Source organism: Ursus arctos, unplaced genomic scaffold, assembly GCF_023065955.2.
Source record: "Ursus arctos isolate Adak ecotype North America unplaced genomic scaffold, UrsArc2.0 scaffold_20, whole genome shotgun sequence".
Lineage (NCBI taxonomy): Eukaryota > Metazoa > Chordata > Mammalia > Carnivora > Ursidae > Ursus > Ursus arctos.
Genome location: NW_026622875.1, coordinates 53,168,659 through 53,192,544, shown reverse-complemented (window position 1 = coordinate 53,192,544; position 23,886 = coordinate 53,168,659).

The following is a 23,886-nucleotide window of genomic DNA, read 5'->3' as shown; positions in this document are numbered from 1 at the left end:
GTTATATAGAGAAAAGTTGGACAATATATATGCTTTTATGAACAGACTTGGGAAGCTAATACTCAAAGCTACAGGTCCCTGGTTCAGTTTTATTTCAAATTAATGAGATTATGCACCCGATAATTACTTTCATTCAGGTCTCTCGTCACCATTACTCAAAGCTAATTTAAAATATGAGTTACTTTTCCTTTCTATTTGGAGGCAGCAAGAAAGGTGGACTCTGTTCTTTAAAACACACTTGAAATCTGCTTTCTAAAAACATTTCAATTTATTTAGACGTGTCGGTGGAATTTTAATTGTTCCCACCTGCTTTGTGAAAGTGGCAAGGTCACCTATTTATTTTGTAGAATGTAATTCTAAAGATTATGTGGCTAGCCTTCTATTAAGCTCTCCTTTTGGATGGAGGGGAAATAGTTCATTTTCAAAAAAGAATCTTAAAGTATTTGGGAATAAAAATCAACCAGTAAGAACTATTACAAAATAAAACTATTTTGGAATTTTACAATTTGATGTATTGCATTATGAATAGCTCTTACCAGAGGAACGTGTTTATCTATGCCATGAAAGGTGGCTAATGAGGTTAACCCTAATCAGCAGAATTGACATTCTCAAAGTTTAAAATTCCTCAGTTGTTGATTGGGTAAAACATTTTCACAAATATTTTCACTGACTTCTGCTGTAGCCATATTGTTTTGGGCAATAACTTTTTTTAAAGATTTTATTTATTCATTTGAGAGAGAGAGAGACAGAGAGAGGGAGACAGAAAGAGACAGAGCACAAGCAGGGAGAGAGCCAGGGAGAAAGGGAGAAGCAGGCTCCCCTCCCCACGGAGCTGGGAGCCCGATGTGGGCTCGATCCCAGGACCCTGGGATCATGACTTGAGCCAAAGGCCAAAGCTTAACCATCTGAGCCACCCAGGAGCTGCTGGCCAATAACTTTTTTATAGTTGAGGAATATATACATTGCAATGATCCCCTCAACAGAGTTATGTATGTGTGTATGTATGCACGTATATATGTATGTGTGTATTTTTAGAGATTTAGTATATTTCCAAGATTGATTTATTCTATGCTGTGAGAGAGAAGAAAAAATGTCAAGCATGGTGAATGTCCTTTAGGGCAGGGCAATTAACACATAATAAAAGTAGATATTGATCAAATGTTAAGCTGTGCTTATTAAAAAAAAAGTGTCTATAAGGCAACTGATAAGAATTATTTATGCTATCATTCCCCAAAGTAATTTATTACGTTTTATGGAAAAGTAATTATGAAAAGAAGCTTTGAAAGTCAAATTACTTTGACAAGCTCTTGAATTAATAAACTTAAATAGGACATAAAGGGTGCTTTAATTCAGGAGTGTACAACATCTAAATGTTGCAATATTTTTGGTATAATTAAAGAAGGAGTAATGCAGCATTCGCCATACTCTGTAGAATCTTTCCACAGAGCATTGGTTGGAAGCAGAATCTGGGAATCATTGTTAGATAAATAGGCAGGTAAAAAAGAGATAAATGGGACTTGTGAATGTTTAAATAATGTTTAAATAATATGATTTATAAAACATTTTATATTAAAGCTTGACATGCAGAAATCAAGCAATAAATAAATAAATAAAGCCACAGAAAATATCTTCATGTTAAAGTGTTTCAATTTTATTAATCAGTTCCATACTACAAACTTATTTTGAAATTTTGTATCAAGAAGAAGATAGCTCCCTGATTTGTTTTATTTTTTCTATGAAATGAAATTTAGGTTTCTTTCTTTACAATGTCTTCCAGAAAACTTAGAACTAGATTTAATATTCATTTACATTAACTAGATTTGCTTAGGAGATGACTGGATTTGACTTCTGTTCTGCAGTTTGGATTGGACATGTTTGTGTGTGTGTGTGTGTGTGTGTGTGTGTGTGTGTGTGTGTGAAAGAGAGAGAGAGAGAGATGCTCATTATATACATTTACATTTTAAGACACTTCAAATCCATTTGAAGAAACTTGCTACCAGATGGAAACAGTTCTTCAGGAAGCAATGAAAAATATCAGCTATGATAAAACTGGGTGAATATAAAAGACTATCTTTTTTTCTGTTAGACATTTTCATATTTACTTGACTATTTAAAGCAAACATTTAACATTGTCTTGTGGGCTTTATATTATATGTTGATATAATATACATTACCACTGTAGCCTAAAAGCCTCTGTTTCCAGGTAAAATGACAAGGCTTGTAGAAGACAAGTAACAACAGCTGGATAAATTACAAGAAACACAAGCAAATGGCTTTTCAAATTTGTTTTTGGCTGAGGATTAGGTTTATGCCTAGCATAGGGCTTCTTCTGGTTAAAGAGAAATCAGCACAGCATTTGACCATCTTGCAGAGCTGGTACAAAAATTTGGAAACTGGAAGGGTCCAAAAGCCTGGCTGGTTTTCCTCAGCGAACATCTGCTCAGTTATGGTCATTGTGGGAGTCTGGAGAACCTGGCTGGAAGCTTCTAGAAGACAGAATGGCCTCTTCTTTAGTCTCATAGTATTTAGGAAATGGAGACTTGATACAGGTGAAGGCTGGCCTCAAGTACACACCAGCTTTCCCACCAAAGATTGTATTAGATCAGGTTCCTCAGAACATAACCTGAAACAGGAATTCTTATGAAGTGATTTATTTGGGGGTTGGGTTGTCCACAGCAGGGAAGGGAGGAAAACAGGATGAAGCTGGGAATTAGCTAAGGGCATGTTCTTGACTGTGCACTGAACTTCAGCTTGATCTCATGAATTGTGCCATAGAGTTGTCCCTGTTTGACATGGGGCATGTTTCTTACACCCTCATGTCCGCCATCCATTGATTGCTGTCTACTCCTGCTGGAGTGAAGGGAAACAACCACCCTGTCTTTCATTCCTAGGGAGAGTCTCTGTGGCCAACTTTGAGCCTTTAGAAGACAATAATCAAATAGCCAAATTATGGAAAGAGCCCAAATGTCCACCGACTGATGAATGGATAAAGAAGAAGAATGGATGAAGATACACACACACACACACACACACACACACACACACACACACACACAATGGAATACTACTCGGTGATCAAAAAGAATGAAGTCTTGCCATTTGCAACAACACAGGTGGAACTAGAGTGTATTATGCCAAGCAAAATAAGTCAGTCAGAGAAAGACAAATATCATATGTGGAATTTAAGAAACAAAAGAGATGAACATAGGGGAAGGGAAGGAAAAATTAAATAAGAAAAACAGAGGAAGGTAAACCATAAGAGACTTAAATATAGAGAACAAATTGAGGGTTGCTGGAGGGGAGGTTGGTTGAGGGTTTGGGCTAAATGCGTGATGGGCATTAAGAATGGCACTTGTTTTGTTGAGCACCTGGTTTTGTATGTAATTGATGAATCACTAAATTCTACTCCTGAAACCAATAGTACAATATATGTTAGCTAACTTGAATTTAAATAATAAAAAAAAAAAGACAATACTCAGCAGCACCTGGGGAATGGATGCCCTGCTCTTGTGAAGAAGTTCCCACAGAGCATCGCAACGTCTTTTGGAAATGGTGATCAGCATTTCTGAGTGTGCCCTTCTTTGGGTGTAAGAAGAAATTCTCTATAAATGCTTTATTTCCTTCTTTTGAAACCACAGGTGACCTTGGAGAAGCACTCACATTTCCAATGCACTTTCTAAATATCAAACACGGTAAAGGAGATTGAAAAGATTATTATGAAATTAATAACCCCCAAAGTTGAGGCAGGGTTTATATTACAGGCTAATTACATATGAAACTACTCTCCTTCTTCCTTTATTTTTTTTTTCCTTTGGATACCTCCAAATTACACATAAACCACTTTAAAGTAATAAAATAATCACATACATATCCAGCTTTCAACACATCATACAGTATTAACATTCTACTTATATGGGACATTTGACTGGGTATGTGTATTTCTGCAAGCAACTGTAAAGAAAACGTCTTACTGGTTTGTTTCACTGCTCTTGGTTTTCAATGATATTGTGATTTTGCTGACAGAAATTGTTGAATTGATTGAGGTATTATGGTTTACACACTTTCATGTATGGTTTTATTTTCTTTTTTATCCAGTAATTCCATTATGAATTAATTGTTTTTTAAGTTTATGCTATACATGTAACATATTCGAGGTGCTCTTCAACTCCCTGCCTCCAACATTTTCACACCAGGATTCTGGCGGCACAGCTTCAGAAAAGAGTTGTATTTAAATACTGATTTATAAATATGGAGAGTTGATAAGCATATTTGAATGTTCACAATGTACAGAGAGGTATAGGTGTTCATTTTAGTAGGGGAGGATTTGTGGTCTGCAAGGTGATCGTGAGCAGGAGAAGGTGAACAAATTCAGCTCTTAGAGCAAAGACATTTCTTTCTTTTTTTTTTCTTTGAAAATTGGTTTCAAAACAGCACCAGGATTTTATGCGATTCTTGCATTTTTATATCCTGTTTTAGCCATCTGAAGTTCAACAAATATAATTTTGCTTGCATTCTAATTACGATTTAATATCTCAGAGCCTCTCAATTATGTTTTTTCTTACTTAATAACTGCTTAACTCAATTTATTTCACATAATGACAAAGGATTTGTCACTGGAGTGTACCATATATGGACTTTGTACTCTCCATTTTGATATTCTTTCATTTAGTAAGAAATGGTGGCATTGGTGTCAAAGAAAACTGCTTAATTAATATTTTGTACACAGGGTTATATTTCAGTTCTGTATATATTGATGGCAGAATTAAAGCTTCCATTCTCATAACATCACAATTACTGGAAACTGCTAGGAGCACTGAACTCTGATTGGGTGTTCTAACAGATAATTTTCACCTGAAGTTTGCAGTTCCTGCTATGAGACTATAGGCCAGTCCCTTACATGGTCTGACCATCATCATTCTTTGTGGAAAGGTCTGCAGGACCAGACAAAATCTCCATCTAGTTCTAATATTTATCCTGTGGTGTTCTTCACATAGTAGACATTGAGTTGTGTTTAAATGCAATGCCCTTTGTCCTAATGAATAAAACAGATGCAAAAGTATCTGAAACTGGAAGTTTAGAAGTGGTGCATTTATAGAGTGACTAGGTATTTCAACTAGATCATCAATCATCTGTTTCCTTTTCTCTCTCTTCTCTGCCCAAACTTCTGGATTAAAGTATCTCTAATTGAAGTCTAGGAAGAGATACCCTGACTTCTTGCAGGTATTCCAGAATAGCAGAAATCCATGTTTCCAAAGTCCCCATAATTTTTGCTACAGTGATTATTGACTTAAACTGGTTACATAATTAGAACTGGTTCTTGAGCCAGTTAAATGCAATGTGTGGATTGTTGTACGGTTAATTGAGGAAAACTTGTTTTGAAAGGCATGAACACTAGCAAAGACTACTGGGACTATGTCCAAAGGACACAAGAACTGATTTGAAAATCTCTCACTAGTCAAAGATGTAATAACTTAAGCATAATTTAAGCACACCAGAAGGTGGCCCAGAGACAGCAGACACCGGACATGCTGAAATGGGGTGGTAAAATCTGATCTGTGGAATTGCTTTTTGCTTCTCGTATATTGAGGCTTTGTTTTTTCAGGCACATGTTCATTTACATTGTTATGATTGTCTGATAAAAATTACCTTTTTATTGTTTTGAAACACCCCTCTTTATTTCTGTATATTTTATCTGATGTTAATACAGGCATACCTCGTAGATATTGCTAGTTTGGTTTCAGACGACCGCAATAAAGCAAATATCACAATAAAGTGAGTCAAATGAGGCTTTTCGGTTTCCCAGTGCATATAAAAGTTACGTGTACACTATGCTACAGTCCATTAAGTGTGCAATAGCATTATGTATGAAAAAAATAATGTACGTTCCTTAATTTAAAAACACTTTGTTGTTTAAAAATGTTAACCGTCATCTGAGCTTTCTGCAAATCGTAATCTTTTTCCAGGCAGAGGTTCTTGGCTCTATGTTAGTGGTGCTGACCCATCAGGGTGGTCGTTGCTGAAGGCTGGGGTGCCTGTGGCAATGTCTTAAAATAAGACAACAATAAAGTTTGCTGCGTCAATTGGCTCTTCCTTTTACAAATGATTTCTCTATAGTATGAGATGCTGTTGGATAGCATTTTACCCACAGCGGAACTTATTTTCAAAATTAATCAATCCTCTCAAGCCCTGCCACTGCTTTGTCAACTACATTTATATAATATTTTAAATCCTTTGTTGTTATTTCAACATCTTCAGAGCATCTTCCCCAGGAATAGATTCCATCTCAAGAAACCACTTTCTTTGCTCATCCATAAAGAGCAACTTCTCATCCATTAAAGTTATCATGAAATAGCAGCAATTCAAATATAATAATAATGAAAAAAATTGAAATATTGCAAGAATTACCAAAATGTGACACAGAGACACAAAGTGAGCAAAGGCTGTTGGAAAAATGGTATTATCAGACTTGCTTGAAACAGGTTTGCCACAAACCCTCAATTTGTAAAACATGTAATATCTGCCAAGTGCAGTAAAGTAAAGCGCAATAAAACAAGGTATACCTGTATGGCCAATTCAGCTGTCTTTTTCCTTCCATTTGTTTTTAGCCAATATGTGTCTTTATGTTTAGAATTTATCTTTTATAGTCAGTCCATTACTGGATCTTGCCTTCTTACACACTCTGACAATCTCTGCTTTTAAATTGGAGTGTTCAGACCATTAAGATACAATGTAATTATTCATTTGGTTGGAATTAGGTATGTCATCTTATATTTTTCTCTTTGTTCCCCTCTGTTTTTTGTCCCTCTGTTCTCCATTTCTTTACTTCTTTCACATTATTTAAATTATTCACTTTGCATTTTCATTTACCTCTTGGCTTTTTGGCTATATACCTTTGTATTACTTTTTCAGTGGTTTTCTCTAGGAATTAAAATATGCTTTCATAAACTTACAAAGTCCTCTATCAATACCTATCAAAAATTTGCTATAAACCTATAACCATACATGTTCCTTTAGCTAACTCCTGATACCCTTTGTGTAATAGTTGTCAGTTGTCACAAGACCATGTTATAATTTTTTTTTCATTTTTTATGCTATAATTTTTGTCTTAAATAATTATTCATATCCTAAAGAACAAAATGAAGAAGATAATATTTTACATTTACTGAGATAATTATTTCTGATGTTCTTAATTTGTTCTCATTTCTTTCTTTTTTTAAAGGTTTTTCTTTAAGTTCCGGTATTGTTAACATACAGTGTTATATTAGTTTCAGGTGTACAATATAGTGATTCAACACCTCCGTACAACACCCAGGCTCATCATGACAAGAACACTCTTTAATCCCTGTCCCTTATTTAACTCATCCCCCCACGTCCCCTCTGGTAACAATCAGTTTGTTCTCTAAGGTTAAGGCTCTTTCTTGGTTTGTCTCTCTCTCTCTATTTTTCCCCTTTGCTTGTTTGTTTTGTTTCCTAAATTCCACATATGAATGAGTTCATATGGTATTTGTCTTTCTCTGACTGACCTCTTCCACTTTGCAAAATACACTGTAGCTCCATCCACATCCTTGCAAATGGCAAGATTTCATTCTTTTCAATGGCTGAGTAATATATATATATATATATATATATATATATATATATATATATATATGTATGTATCACATCTTCTTTAACCATTCATCAGTTGATGGACACTTGGGCTGTTTCCATAATTTGGCTATTGTAGCTATTGGCTAATGCATTTCTTTTTTAAAAATATTTTTTTCTGGTAATTTCACTTCAGCCCGAGAAACTTCTCTTAGCACTTTTTCCCTCCTAATACAGATCTGATGGTTGTAAAGTGTCTTGATGTTCTTTAGTTTAAAGTGTCTCTATTTGGCTTTAATCCCTGAAAGATATTTTTATTAGAAATAGAATTTCTTTTTAAGACTTATTTATTTATTATTTATTTGACAGAGACAGCCAGCAAGAGAGGGAGCACAAGCAGGGGGAGTGGGAGAGGAAGAAGCAGGCTCCTAGCGGAGGAGCCTGATGTGGGGCTCGATCCTAGAAGGCTGGGATCACACCCTGAGCTGAAGGCAGGCGCTTAACAGCTGCGCCACCCAGGCACCCCTAGAAATAGAATTCTGACTTGAGAGTTTTTCCTTTTTATTTATTCACTTTAAAGTTTGTGCTCCACTGTCTTCTGGTCTCTCATCCATGTTCATTAGATTTGTTGTTGCTCTGTATGTAATTTTCATTATTTTTTATACCTGCATTTAAGAATTTGTCTTTATTTTTTAGCTTTTATAAGTTCAAGTACCATGAATTTGGCCCCTTCCTTCTTGTCACTCTTTCTTCTTTCTCTCTTTCTTTCTCTTTCTTCCTTTCTTTCTTTCTCTTTCTTCCTTTCTTCCTTTTTCTTTCTTTCTTTCTTTCTTTCTTTCTTTCTTTCTTTCTTTCTTTCTTCTTTCTTTCTTCTTTCTTTCTTTCTTCTTTCTTTCTTTCTTTCTTTCTTTCTTTCTTTCTTTCTTTCTTTCTTTCTTTCTTTCTTTCTTCTGCAGTTTGGATAATTCCCATTGATGGCTTCCTTTGTTTATATTCTACTAGTAACCCCAGTGAATATTTTATTGAATATAATTGTAAAATTTTCAGCAGTAAATGGTCATTTCTCTTTATTTGCTGAGGTTTCTCATGATTTTATTTACTCTTAGTGCATTTCCTTTTATTTTACTGAACATTGTTATAATAGATGTTTTCAAGTTTTTGTCAGTTGCAACATCTGGATTATCTTGTGGTTGTACTCCTCTGATTGTATTTTCTGTTAAGAGTGGACCACAAAAATTTTCCTGGTTCTTTGTATGTTGAGTAATTTGGGGTTTTTTCCTGGATATTATTAATGCTCTGATGTGAAGATTCTGAATTCTCTTTCATTCTATCAAACAATTTAATTCTTTTTGGTTGTTGTTTTATTGGGCAATTAATTTATTTTCATTCAAGCTGAATCACAATAAAATTCTTAGCTCAAGTCACTTATTGTTCAAAGGATGCTTTGAATCTATATTGCTTATGCATTATTTAGTGGTCATCCAGGTACTTAGACCTACGCACAGAATTTAGAGATCTCCTTCTGTGGTTCTCCCTCATGGAATTATATCACTTTTCAAATATCTAGATTTGTGATGCATTATTTCTTCTTGTTTTTCAGGTCAGAAAGCATGAGTTCCATTAATGTTCCAGCAGCTTTTTGCACTAAGTGCATTCTATCCTTAGAGTAAAACCTATAGGATACTGGGAAATCATTTTGTGGCACTCCCTTTTCCTTAATGTCAACCTTCTACAATGTTTACCTGCTTTTTACATTTTGCAGAGCTTCTGATGGTTCTTTTTAAAAAATATATAGAGAGAGTGTAAAATTCTCATTTCAGAACCAACATGAAAAAGTCCTGGAAGTTATCATTTTTATCCACCAGAAAAATCTATAAAAACTAAAAATCAAACTAATTTTTCTGGACTATCAGAGAAGTAAAGCTATAGGATAAACTATCACCATGGAATCTGGTGTATTCAGAGACTCGGGAACCAAGATTGCTCACCAGGAACAGAAGCTGCTAAAGCCACAAAGTAGTAGGAACACTTGAATAATGATGTTGATGAATCTCTGGAGGCTGAGGGTGGTCTAGCAAAAGAGGGAGAAACTCCTGGGTGTCATGGTCTTTGGGGAGTATTTCTACACTCTCTGGAACTTTCCATCCATAACTCAACCAAAACTGGTGAAGTTCTCATGGTGAAAATTAAAAATCTTCCCAAATACCTTACTCCTCCAGTCTTTTGGTCTTACCTAGAGAGATAGAGAAGAAAAAATAATCAACAGAAACAGGCTTCAAGGAAATATATTGCAGGTGCTTTAACCAGGGAAAGGAATAGCAAGGAAGAGAAAAATAAACTATATCACAGATTTAAGAGAAACAGAACACTTGTGAAGGCCACAGTCCTGACACTTGGCTAAAAATCCAAAAGACAGAGACTGGGAAGATTATAGAGCACACTCCCCCTCTGCCATACCCTACAACTACACCAGAAATCCCCACTGTAATGACAGTAGGGGGCATTGGAAGAACCACAACACACACACTTTCTCCAAGGAGCACTACCTTGAGAATTTCTCATGCCAAGAAGGGAGGCAACAGCAAGGATACTAGATGAACTTGAAACCTCTAACAACTATTGCCATAACTAACATTAAACACAGCTCAACTCCTAGCTGGATTAAAATAAGTCATCCCACTAAAGACCTGTTCACATTAGTTCACATTACTTCACAGGATTTTTGTCAACAACACCAAAAATTGAAAATACATGCAAAAAGACAAAGAAAAACATAATCTAAAAAGTAAAAGGCATCAGAACCAATCTCAGATATAACACAAATCCTGAATTATCAGGGTATTTGAAATAACTAGGATTAATATGCTTAGGGATCAATACAGAAAGTAGAAAACATGCAAGAATAGATGAGTACTGAAAGGAGAGAGATGCGAACTCCAAGAAAGAACCAAAAGGAAGTGTCAGGAAAAACAACAACAACAACAACAACAACAACAAGACACCCCACTGTAACAGAAATAAAGAATACCTTTGACAGGCTCATCAGAACACTCAAGAAAGAATCAGAGGACTTGAAGATAGGTCAATAGAAATTTCTCACACTGAAAAGCAAAGAAAGAAAAAGATGTTTCTAAATGCCAAACTATGGGACAGTATCAAAAAGCATAATGTATATATAATTTGAATAACAAAGGATAAAAAAGAGAATAAAGCAGGACTTTTCTTTTTGAAGGATTAGTAGCTGAGAACTTCCAATATTAATTATGAAAAGCAAACCAGAGATCTAGAAATACAAAACACCAAACAAGATAAATTCAAACCAATTAAGCAAACAAAAAACAACTAGATATATCATATACAAACTACAGAAAACTTGAAGGAAGACAGAGAAATCCTAGAATTCTATATCAAGTGAAAATCATCCATTAAAAATGAGGAAGAAAAAAAGGCTTTCTTGAAAATCAAAAACTGAAGGAATTCATTGTCAGTAGATCTGCTTTAAAAAGAAATGTTAAAAGCAATTCTTAAGAGGGATGTAAAATGATATAGGTCAGAAACTGATATCTTAATAAGAAAGGAAAAGTGCAGGATTAGGAATAAGTGAACATAAAATAAGATATTCTTATTTCTTATTTTTCACTGATATAAAAGATAGCTATCTGTTTAAATAATGATGATGATGATGATGATGTATTGAGTAGCATATGTAGCATGTGGATAAGTGAAATGAATGATCATACTATCACAAGTAATGGGAAGGAGTAATTGGAAATAATCTGTCATAAGATACCTGCACTTGGAGTAGAGTTATATACCGCTATTTGAATCAGACTTGGGCCGTTTTAATAAATGTATATTGTAAACTCCAGGGCAACCACTAAATTTATTTAAAGACAAATGTCATGATATACGAGTCAATTCTCCTAAAAGACAAAAGAATCCTTAATGTGTTATAAACCTGACGGAATTTCAAAATACATGATGCTAAAACTGGTAGAATTGAAAGGAGGAAGAGACAAATCCACTATTAGAACTGGAGTCTTTCACAGTCTTCTTTCAGCAACTGATAGATCAAGAAGTCAGAAAATCAGTAAAGGTATAGACGACTTGAAGAGCAGGATCAATCACCCTGACCTAATTGACATTTATAGGCTCCCCACTCAACAGTCACAGAATACACATTCTTCTCAAGCTTGCATGGAACAATCACCATGAGAGAACACATCCTGGGCCAAAAATACACTTGTATAAGTTGAAAATAATCAAAATGATACAAAGTATATTTTCAGGCCACAGGGGAATTAGACTAGAAACAGATGAATAAAAATAGCTGGAACCCCTCCCTCCAACCAATTATTTGGATTAATTTCCATATATCTCCAACATATCTCTGAATAAACTATGGGTCAAAGAATTTTCAAGACAAGCCAAAAAAGGTTTTGAACTAAATGAAAATGAAAATATATGTTGTAGAGTGTGTATTAGTAATCTTCCAGAGGGCCAGTCTAGTAAGACTTACTTGGTCATTAAATTATGTAACTCTTCTTAGAAATATTGCCTATAAACAAGTGAAGTAGGAAGATTGGTAGGAGAAGAAAGGGAAGAAGAAAAGGGGGGTAAACAGAAGGGGACCATGACAGACTATGGACTCTTGGAAACAAACTGAGGGCTTCAGAGGGGAGGGGGTGAGGGAATGGGATAGGCTGGTGATGGGTAGTAAGGAGGGCACGTATTGCATGGTGCACTGGGTGTTATACGCAACTAATGAATCGTCGAACTTTACATCAAAAACTAGGGATGTACTGTATGGTGACTAACATAATATAATAAAAAATTATTATTAAAAAAAGAAATATTGTCTAACTTGTTCTTTAATACAAACTGTTATTCTCTGGCATTTATCTGCTAAGTCTAATTTTTTCATGTATATTAAGCTTACTGATATATTTGGTTTTTTTGGTTTTTAATTGATCAATTTTTTCTCTGTATCTTTCGTTTTCACTTCTGGCCTTCCTAGATTCATAACATATTCATTAGTTGCTCCAATTTCCTATTTGCTAGTAGTGCTCCTAACTCGATACAATGTGATATATGAGTATGTATAATATTTAACAAAATATAATTGCTAAAATGCAAATTAACATTACAGATCCATTGCAACTTATTCCAATCCCGTGGTGCTCGATGTCTTTCTGATTCAACATTTTCCGGATCTTAGAAAGATAATGCACCCATTACATGTTACGTAACACCAGGGGCAGGATCTAGAGCAGCATCTCTTAACTGCACCTCCATCTGTCTGCAATGAATCATGTGGCTGTTGATACTGACGAGGCAAATAAGACTTTACATATCCTCACGCATTAATTCAGGTCACATTTCGCTGCCAAATTAGTTTTACTTCAAATTGAGGGGAAAGTTTTAAAAAATCACTTTCGTAATTTTTTTTCTATTTCCGAATATCCCAATAAAGATTAGAAACCTGAATTTTTATCCTGCTTCTATAGTAACATGGACCAAAAAAAAAAAAGGTTTTGATTAGAGTCTCCGACACCCATCATCTTCTATGTTACCCTTCATCAATATTTTAGCTCTATCTTGAATTTAGACTCCCCAATGTCGTCATCACTATGTTTACAATAACATTTCATTTAGATTTAGCAATATGTTGCTTCTTGTTCTGCTTACCATTATTTCTTGCATCTCATTCCCTTCTTGCGTGTCTCCTTTTGTTCTGAGAAAAGTGCTTTAGTATTTATTTAGTTAGTCTATGATTGGTAAGCACTCCCAGTCTTTGTAAGTCTGAATGTATTTTCTTTTTCACCCTCATTCTTGGATGACAGTGTAGTTGTGCATAGAATTCTAGGTTTATACTTTCTCTAGATGTTTTGAAGACTTTATAGTGGATTTCTGTTTTTGCTGATGAATGGCTTTTGATTCATGATCTTTCTTTTATAGAAAGGTTTGGGTTTTTCCCTCTGATGACTTTTAATATTTTCTCCCATACTTTGAGCTCATGTGTTTGTGTTTTCAATTTGAAAGACTATATTTTTCATGTCTCGAGTTTCTATTTGGTACTTCTTAAGATATGCCTATACCCTTCTATTCTTGCTTTAGATCATCTTTATGTTTTACCTCTTGATTATCTGAAACTCTTTTTCAGATTGTATTATTTCAAGAGCTTAGAATTCCAACCCTTGTGTTTGGAGGGGTTGTCATCTCTTTCTTTGCGACCTCTTCAGATATTCCTTGGGAGCCTTGGGAGTTGTCTTGGGTACATCAGTCCAATTTGTGCTCCCTGTACTGAGTCTGCAGCTTTGAACCCAAGTTTGTTGGTATTACCTCCACGGTCAATGACATTCAGCATCAGCACCATTTCCCTTCTGCCCTGACCACCACCATTACTGCAGACATAGAGGCTCTGGCAGCCCCCTCTGATAATGTCAAACATGGATTCAGTTATATGTAGAGCCCTCTACCCAGTTCACGTTATCATGGGTGCCTCATGATGGTATAATAAATTCCATTTTCAATTTCACAGAAAGACATTTTTTTTTCTCCAAGAAACACACATGGAATTTCTTGAAGTTTCCTAGGTCACAAAGCTTTCATTTAACACCTATCATGCTCAATCTAAGACTACTATTATCCTTTGAAATATTCAGCCTCTTGCTCAATTTGGCCTTATTCTCAGAGGCTATGGAAAAGTCATTGGAAATGAACATTTGTGCCCCCCTACGCTACAAAACCTCAGATCAAAAGATGCGCTTGTTTGTTTCAAAGCAATTTTTATGTAATTAAAACTCTTAGAAAATGTGTCAAATTCTGTATATGTACTGGAATGCCAACAAGGGTTACTTTGACAAATCTCTACAGGTCAGCAGTATGCTGATATGTCTCTGATATCCCCCTACACATGGGCAAAAGACATTTTCTCCCTATATTTGCTCAAAATCTAGTAGTGGAGGTAGAGAGAGAAATAGATCATTGCAGTACTATGTAGATGCCATTGTGAAGATAAATATTACCTCCAGTCAGATGTGTTCAGAATACAAAGAACTTACTGTCTTGCAGGACTCATCTCAGGGAATTTAATGTTATATTTGCATTTGTTTTGTTTAGTAGCTGCATCAAATGACAGACTCATTAAGCTAAAAACTCAAAATAATTTATTTGTGAAAATGTTTCAGTACTCCTCTACTGTGTACCCACAGTAGTTTTCAGAGGGAAGAAAAGTAAAAGAAAAAGCAAAATAGAAAGTTACAATAGAAATTTCTAACAAGATTTCTGCTATCCCGGTTCAACTGTTAATTTAGTTTCACACATTTTTTTTTTCGGCTTCTATTAGCCTTAGTAGTGAAAATTAGAAAGTGGAATGAGTAACATAAATTTTTATTAATAGATGGAGCTATGTTTCAGCTTACAGTTGAAACTAGATATGCATTGTAACAAAAAGCAAAAATAGATGTATCTAATATTTTCTGTATGGAAGAAAAAAAGTCCTATTAAAGAAAGGAATGTGAAAAGGAGCAAGTAGTAAGTCTGGGTGTTCCAATTGAAGTCTTCAGAAAGGAGAAAAATCTGATAGCTAACATTTGTTAATTTATTCATTTATTCAGGAAACATTTATTAAGTATCTACTAGGCTGATAAGGGAGCAGAGAGCAAAATAGTTAAGAATCAATGTTTTTCTGGGACTTAGATTCTAGTGTGAGAGAAAATAACGAAACATTAACTAGAAAATATGTAGGTTATGGAAGCGGCCAGTTCTACAGAGAAAAATAAAGCAAGGAAGTGGGAGAGTGTCAGAGAACCATGATTTTATACTGGGCACCGGGCAATTTCTTGTAGAGTAGCTGATGCTTGAGTAGAGAAAGTGGAGGCAATGGGAGCAAGCCATAGGTCCTTCAGGAGGGAGAGCACTTACTTGCTGTGTTTTACAAGCCACATGGAGAATAATGTGGCCATAGGGAAGTGAATGAAGGAAAAGTAGTACAACTGAAACATAAAACCAGAGAGGTATTTTTTTCAATATCATGGAGTCATTTCTAAAATGCATTTATTACCATACCAAATGCTTCTGATTAAAAGGATAAAAATGAATGTTCTATCTTACCATGGAAACAGCCTCATCTTTCTTTACCAGCCCAGTGTCTTCCTGTTATCTTCTCAGATATCAGGGAGATATCCTGCCCTCTATCCATGCTCTGAGTTTATTGAATTCTTGCTATCCTCCAGTGCCCGTGTTCTTTCCAGCCTCCAAGATTTTCACAAAGAAATCCCTTTGCTTAGACATTTTCCTATTTTCCCTCACTTTAGCCCCAATACTATTCTTCCTCGAGACCCTAAACATATAATCTTTAGATCTTCCTTCTCCCTAAAATTGGGTAGGCATGCCTCCATGTGCTACCATATTACATTGTGCCTAACTCTTACCACTTATCACACTGTGTTTTAAATGCTGGTCTTCCTATCTGTCTCTCTCTGTCTTCTTGAGAGCAAGGACCTTGTCTTATATACATATATTTTCCCTATATCTAACTCAAGTCTTGTCACAAATGTTTGTGAATAAACAAAAATACATTTGGCCACAAAAATGATTACTATGGTTACTTTAACCTCAAAAATCACAATAATCTTGCTTTGTAATGAAGTTTTCATTCTGAACATGGGAATCAGATCACATTTTTTAAAAAATGACTTTGAGTTTGCTTCATTAGCATTAGAAACAAAAAATACACAAAAAGGGGAAATCTAACCACTGAGAAAAATCTTCTGAAAATCAAGGGAAACTAAGTAAGTTGCTGTTGGTATGATTAGTTTCACTCTTTGACACATGTATCTCAGAGTAAAAAAAAAAATCCACTTATGAAGGAGATTAGGTAGTTGATTAGCCTCTAATACGACAGCAGTATTTCTTATGTATTCAAAATATGTCTTATGCTTTACTAGAAAAATAAAGTAGCTATGATACTTTAATATTTTTGTTAATAAATTAAAATGTTTCATGTAAAACTTACCGTCTTGTTTTTCCTCACTTCAACATTTTCAGGGACAGTTTATATAGTCTTGTTGGTTAATGCTATGAAATGGTATTCTAATAATTACAGCCAGAAGGGCTTCTGTTGGTTAATGTGTATCATGCTTTCACTTCCTTCCATGTCTTGTTAACTGGAGCAAAGGTGAAATTAACTCCAAAATATGGCTCCTAACATTAATCATGTTAGTATGGATGTAAATAACTTACGCCAGGACACGTTGATTACTCACTAAAAATATTACCTAACATTAACAAAAATATGTTGTCTGGACAAAACATACCGCTGATATGAATAAATATCTAAGTGCAGACTTACATGAATAAAAATACAGACAACTATTTTTTTTTTCTGATGGAAAAAAATTTTCTTTCTTTCTTTCTTTCTTTCTTTCTTTCTTTCATTCTTTCTTTCTTTTTCTTTTCTTTCTCTTCTGCTTGCTTGTTTTATTGTTTTCCTCTGTGAAAATATGAGTGACCAAATTTAGTTTTGAGTTCGAACTCTGTTTTCCTTTCTGTGCTGTTTTAACTGAGCTAATAGTACGATTTGAATAACTCATATGAAGTGTGATTCCAAGTTTTCTCAATTTATTTCTAGAGAGCCATGAGGACTGTGAATTGTCTCCTAAAGCCAGGTCTGGAAAGAGCAGGGTAAAATTAATAATATCGTGTGGATAAATATTCCTAAAGTCATCTCTAAATGATGAAGCCTTACATGGATCTTGAACCTGACATCCAAAGTACTTCCTAATATCACTTGCAAAGTGTACAGGATCTACTTTCAAAACACTCAAAATATTACTGAATAGATGGAAATAATCATTACACATCCATTTTGCTCACCTCCAGTAAAATAATAGCAAAGAAACCCAGCTTGGCAGCCTCAGGTGTCTTTCTTTTCATTTTTTTTGTGTACTCAAAAACGAGATGTTCAGCGTAAACTGACCATGATCAAAAGGATTATCCCAAGAATCAGTCACGGTCAACATAGCCCACTTCACACCACGAATCTAAAAGCTGAGTGCAGATAGGTGTCTTCACATGTCTGTAAGGTATGTCAGATTTCATTCTGTATCCTGGGAAGTCATTAGATACAACATTGAATTTTATGTCTAGGCTTATAAAGACTTATCCACTCTAAACTCATGAGAATGGATAAATCAAAAAGACTAATATTACGGTGTGTTGGTGAACATACAACTCTAAAGGAATGCTCATATATTGCTGGTACAACTGTAAATTGGTAAAAGAAAAATGGTAAATTGGTAAAAATAAAAAAAAAACACTTTGGCCCCTATGTATATATGTTTATAGCAGAATTATTTACAATAGCCAAGATATGGAAGCAGCCCAACTGTCCATCGATTGATGAATGGATAAATAAGAGGTACACGCACACACACACACACACACACACACACACACACGAATATTATTCAGCCCTAACAAAAGAATGAAATCTTGTTCCCATTTGCAATGACATGGATGAAGCTAGAGAGTATTATGCTAAGTGAAATTAGACAGAAAACGATAAATACCATATGATTTCACTTTATGTGGAATTTAAGAAACAAAACAATTGAGCAAAGGGGGAAAAAAAAGACAGAGAGACAAATCAAGAAACAGACTCTTTTTTTTAAGATTTTATTTATTTATTTGACACAAAGAGACAGCCAGAGAGAGAGGGAACACAAGCAGGGGGAGTGGGAGAGGAAGAAGCAGGCTCCCAGCAGAGGAGCCTGATGTGGGGCTCAATCCCAGAACACCGGGATCACGCCCTGAGCCGAAGGCAGATGCTTAAAGACTGAGCCACCCAGGCGCCCCAAGAAACAGACTCTTAATGACAGAGAACAAACTGATGGTTACCAGAAGGAGGTGGGTGGGGCCTGGGTGAAATAGGTGAAGCCGGTTAAGAGTACACTTATCTTGAGTACTGAGTAATGTATAGAACTGTCAAATCACTATATTGTACACCTGAAGCAAATATAACAGTGTATGTTAACTAACTGGAATTAAAATAAAAACTTAAAAAAAACACATTGGAAAGAAATGTTTGGCAGTTTCTACTAAAGCTAAATATATAAATTCCCTTTGACCCCAAAATTCTACTCCTGGACATATAACCAAAGGAAATTGCATGCTTATGTATGTGTGAGTATGTGTGTGTGTGTGTGTGTGTGTGTGTGTGTGTGTGTGTATGTACAAGAATTTTCTTTGGTGTTTTAATAATAATAGCTAAAGGCAATAAAACACCCCACATACTCATTGACAGTAGAATAGGTAAATAAATTGTGACATATTGAGAGAACATTACAAAGCAATGAAAAAGAATCAGCTCGTAATACACTGAACATCATGGATACATTTCATAGACACAATGTTGAGTGAAATAAATCAAACACAAAAATAGTGCATTCTGTATGATTCCATTTATATGACGTTCAAAAACTGAAAAATAATCTAAGGTGACAAGACTTAGAGTAGTAATTACCCTTGAGGTATATTTATGTGGATACTGGAAATGATCTACATTTTTATTTGGATGGTGTCACATGGATGGCATTCTGTGAAAAAGACATCAGCCTGTATAGACTTAGGATTTGTATATTTTCTATTTGTGTATGTAAGTTTTATCTCACATTCAGAACATAACCACATCCACTATTTTGGAACCCAGAGCTCCCATCTATTTGCTGCAATTAGGAAGAGAGCTCTGGGCTGAAAAACAGGTTGCTATAGTTATAGGCTGATTATTATCAGGCAGAGGACTTGAGGTATCCAGTGTCATGGGACCAGCTGAGGGTGAATCAGGAGGAGCTAGAAAGCAAGAAGCAGAGTAGGGAGAAAGTCCAACTGGGCAATGGGAGGACAGGAATCAGATTCCAAGCTAAGGGCTGGGAATAAAGAACAGACAAAACTGAGAAGGTTCAGGAGGTTTACCCCCAACACAGGAGGAGGGAGATACATACAGAGGGCAAGTACCAAGAATGCTGAATTAAGTTAAACACAAGATGTCCTTCTTATCTCCTCTCTTGGGTAGAGAGGGGCTGTGATTTCCCCTAGTTCACTTCTGCTCTGTAGGTTTTCTGTAATTTGGAGGCTCACACCCCTCCTGTACCACTGGACGAGCATAGATGGAACACGTGCAATCACCACTGCATCATCAAGATTCAGTACCTGCCTCGAAGCCTCCTCAGTTTTCACAAACCAAGGTATTCCAGCCTGTCACCGAGGCTAAAAGGTAGTGAGTAAGAGATTAAGGAGGTATGTGCATTAGAATTTTGAGCTGTTACTAGAAATATAAGTGTGAATGTAAATAGGTCCTCTCTTAACCAGCACAAGATTAACTTGAATATCAAGTTCAAGTACTATGTCAAGGTTGAGTCTGTTCATTAAATGCTGACCAAAGTACTGATGAAAAGAAAGAATTCTCATTTTGTATCTCTGGAATGATGTATATATGCAAACTAGCATGCAAGAATCCAGGTTTACAACTGCTACCCAAGTTTAATTGTTAATGACATCCATTTTGCTCTCAAAGGTATCATGGTTTGGATGATAACATGGATGGTCATCCTGCTTACCTTGTAGGTTACTCTACCCATGATCTTCACATATACATGCACATCATTTTCATGATTATTGTGTCATATTGAACTGTATTGCTTTTCTGTCTCCTCTATCAATGACAATTTCATTTTTGTACTTGCCATGTATTCAGTGAGTGTTTGCTGAGTGAATATGTGAATCGTTGATTTAAAAAACTGGTTATTTCTATGGTTTGGTGACGTAGAAAGTAATATGAAGGACTAATAGGGGAGAAGTTTGCCTGGATGTATCACAAAGCTGACTCGGGAGAGCAGCAGTTCAAAAGAGCAAAACCATCAAGTGACTACCATGGGGAGCCAGAAGAAGCATGTATTAGCTAAATACATTCTAATTCAGGAAATAATATCTCTCTTGGATATTTCAAGTTATGCTAGGTAAACTTAATAATCAACCCATAGTCATTTATCTATCTCTTTTCAAAAATAGGCAATTATACTGTCAAGTTCAGGTCAAGTAGCTTGTTAGGTAGAGTTTATCTGGGATGGAAGTATGGAAGAAAGAGAAAATCATCCATCACTTCAAGCTATATTAAGAAAGTTAAGCCCTCATTGCAAGTATATGCTTCATCAGCATGATTGCATATTTTTTTTAACATTTTTAGCTTCAAAGTCTTTTCTTTTAATTGAAATCCAATATGTGTTTATTGCTGACACATGTTAAAAATCTTGCTTATACAGTACATAGATCTCTCTCCAAAGCCAATAGTCCTACATTGTTTGTTTCTTAATTAGCACAGATATGATATGAAAAATGCAAGAGACATCTGCTAGGTGAAGATGCCTATCAGTTTTAATTGATTTTTTTTCTTTTTTTGTCCTGGATAGTCCAGAGGCACTGATGATTTTGGCTCATCTTGAAGGTTCTTTTAATGAGCACATTTTCCAGGTGCATTTAGCATAATACTAATTTGGAGGTATTTTTAGTAAGTTCTAGATTCACCTCCCATAGTGATTACTTGGTGGCAGCATTGAACAGCAACCATCATATTTTCTTGTCTGGAATGATCCAGAGTTTGAAATGAAGTCAAGTAGTGTCATAAGTGTCCTGATATCAGAATTGCATAAACTGCAGAGGATTAATTGTAATATGTGCTATTTACTTTGAAACTGTTTAAAAAACTCACTACCTAATCTGCAGCAGAGCTTGCGGAATAGACTTCAAATCACCTATAGAATTATTATTTTTAATTAAAATACACTTGTTCCTGTGTTCTAGTCACTGCTAGACTCTGAACCTATGAACTATGTTTGTGGTTCCATGCAATATCCTCTCTGTCTCTACCCTACATACACACACACACTTTAGAATACACCAGCCTTACACCCATAATGAACTTTTTGCCCCAGTGCTAGCATTGCACACTGATTAGTTATATATTTCTGTTTACCATCTGAAATCAGGGCCATTCCTCCTTCATTTTTGTATTCCTAATACTTGGTTTATTTTCTGACACACTGAAGGAGCTCAGTAAATAATTGATAAATGAATAAAATCTTGGGCAAGCTATAAGCTTGTGTCCTCAGGTATAAGATGGAGATAATAGTATCTAACGCATATTGTTACTGTGAAACATATACCTCACAAAATATGAAATTCACAGCTAAAATAAAAATAGTGTATCAGACAATTAAGAGTTACATTTTCTTTTCTTTTCTTTTTTTTAAAGATTGTATTTATTTATTGGACAGAGAGACAGCGAAGAGGGAACACAAGCAAGGCGAGTGTGAGAGGGAGAAGCAGGCTCCTCGATGAGCAGGGAGCCCTACGCTGGGCTCGATCCCAGCACCCCAGGATCATGACCTGAGCCGAAGGCAGACGCTTAATGGCTGAGCCACCCAGGCGCCCCATTAGAGTTACATTTTCAAAATAAATTAACATGATTTTCTTTTTGGCACTTTCTTGCATATGAGTATCCTTAAATTTGTTCAGGATATCCATGGTCTCAGAGAGGATTAAGATTATTATAGTAGGAATGCAAAGAAGAAAAGAGAGCTGATCATTTAATTAAAAGGAGTTTTTCATTGGTGGAGGAGTGTAGTGGTGGCAGTGCATTTGCACACAGGTCAAGACTAAATGTATGAATTCATTCCTTATATGTGACCAATGTCAATTAGAGAGGTATGCTGATATATATTGAAAGTCAACTCAATTCTTGTTACAGCATTATTTGATTTACAGACACCCTGTCAGCTAGTCATCACAGCAAACTCTGAGTTTGAAATTATTACCTACATTTAACAAAGGAGGGCACTAAGGTGAGAGAAGAACTCACATACTGATGACAGAAAATGCAGCGCTCTCAGAATCATGTTCCTTAGCTGTCCAGCAGACTGAGACAGAAAAAAGCAGAATGTTTTAGGCATGAGAGAGAGATGAGTTTCATGAAACTCCCAGATGCATCTGCGAATTGTCTTTTCTACTTTATGTTCTCTACAGTCTTTAAATCAGAGCAAGACAGAGTTAAACAAGACTTCATTAAATTTGATCTAACTCCCTGACCTTACGTATGTCAATGATGAACTATTCGGTGGCATTTTTTCTCTCTCTTTTCTTCAAATTTCTCCTCTTCACCAAGAAAACCCTCAGGTCTCTTAATCCAAAAGGCAGTAATAACAATCAGAAGTATGGCTACCATTTGCTTAGTACTTTTTCTAGTAGCAGCCAGTCTTCTAAATGCCAAGCCTATAAGTTAATTTTATTCTAATTTTACAGATGAGTAAGCTGAAGCCCAGAGACATTAGTGGTTTATTCAAGGTCAAAATTTAATATGGGGCAGTCTCTTCTCTCTGACTCTAACATCTCTTTTCATTACATTATGCTTCATCTTAGGTTGAAATCACTCAACATAGCATAGTAAAAAAACCAAACCAAACCAAACCAATCAACAAGCAAACAAACAAAATGAGGCTAGAAAGTCTTGTGCCAAAAAATAAGAATGCATTACAAAATCAATGTTGATGTGTCAGAAAGGACCCGAGAGTTTGAGAAGTCCAACTTATGTGTCACTTCACTTCATTCTATTGTTGCTGCTTATCATTACCTCTCCATATAATTAATTATTTCTGGCCTCTATAGCATATGTGTTCTCTCCAATTTCTTTGTTTTTACATACTTTCAACCGCTATCATGTAATTCATGATCTGGTTATAATACTTATCTGTCTACTGAGTGCCTATTTAAACTCTAAATCTTATATTATGATCTCCTTCCCTCCTGATATCCTCTTCAACTACCTTATGAGGACTTAAGGCTTTCTCTTCAGTATTCACATAGCATATCCCAAGTGCCTCCGTTCCAGGTATAATTTACCTTTGTATTAACTCAGAATTATTTAAGGGTTGTGATGGTTACTTTTATGTGTCAAAATGACTAAGCCCTGAGATGAAAATATTTGGTTAAGTATTATTCTAGATTTTTCTAGATAAAATAATTTTGATATGAGATTAACCTTAAATCACCAGACTTTGAGTAAAACAGATTATCTTCCATGCTGGTGGGCCTCATCCAATCAGTTGAAGGCCTTAATAAAAAAAAAAAGACTGACTTTCCCTGATGAGAAGAAAATGTCACTAAAATGTCTAGTTTAGACTAGAACTGCAGTATCAACTTTTTCCTGGCCTCCAGCATGCTGGCCTCTCCTGTATATTTTGACTT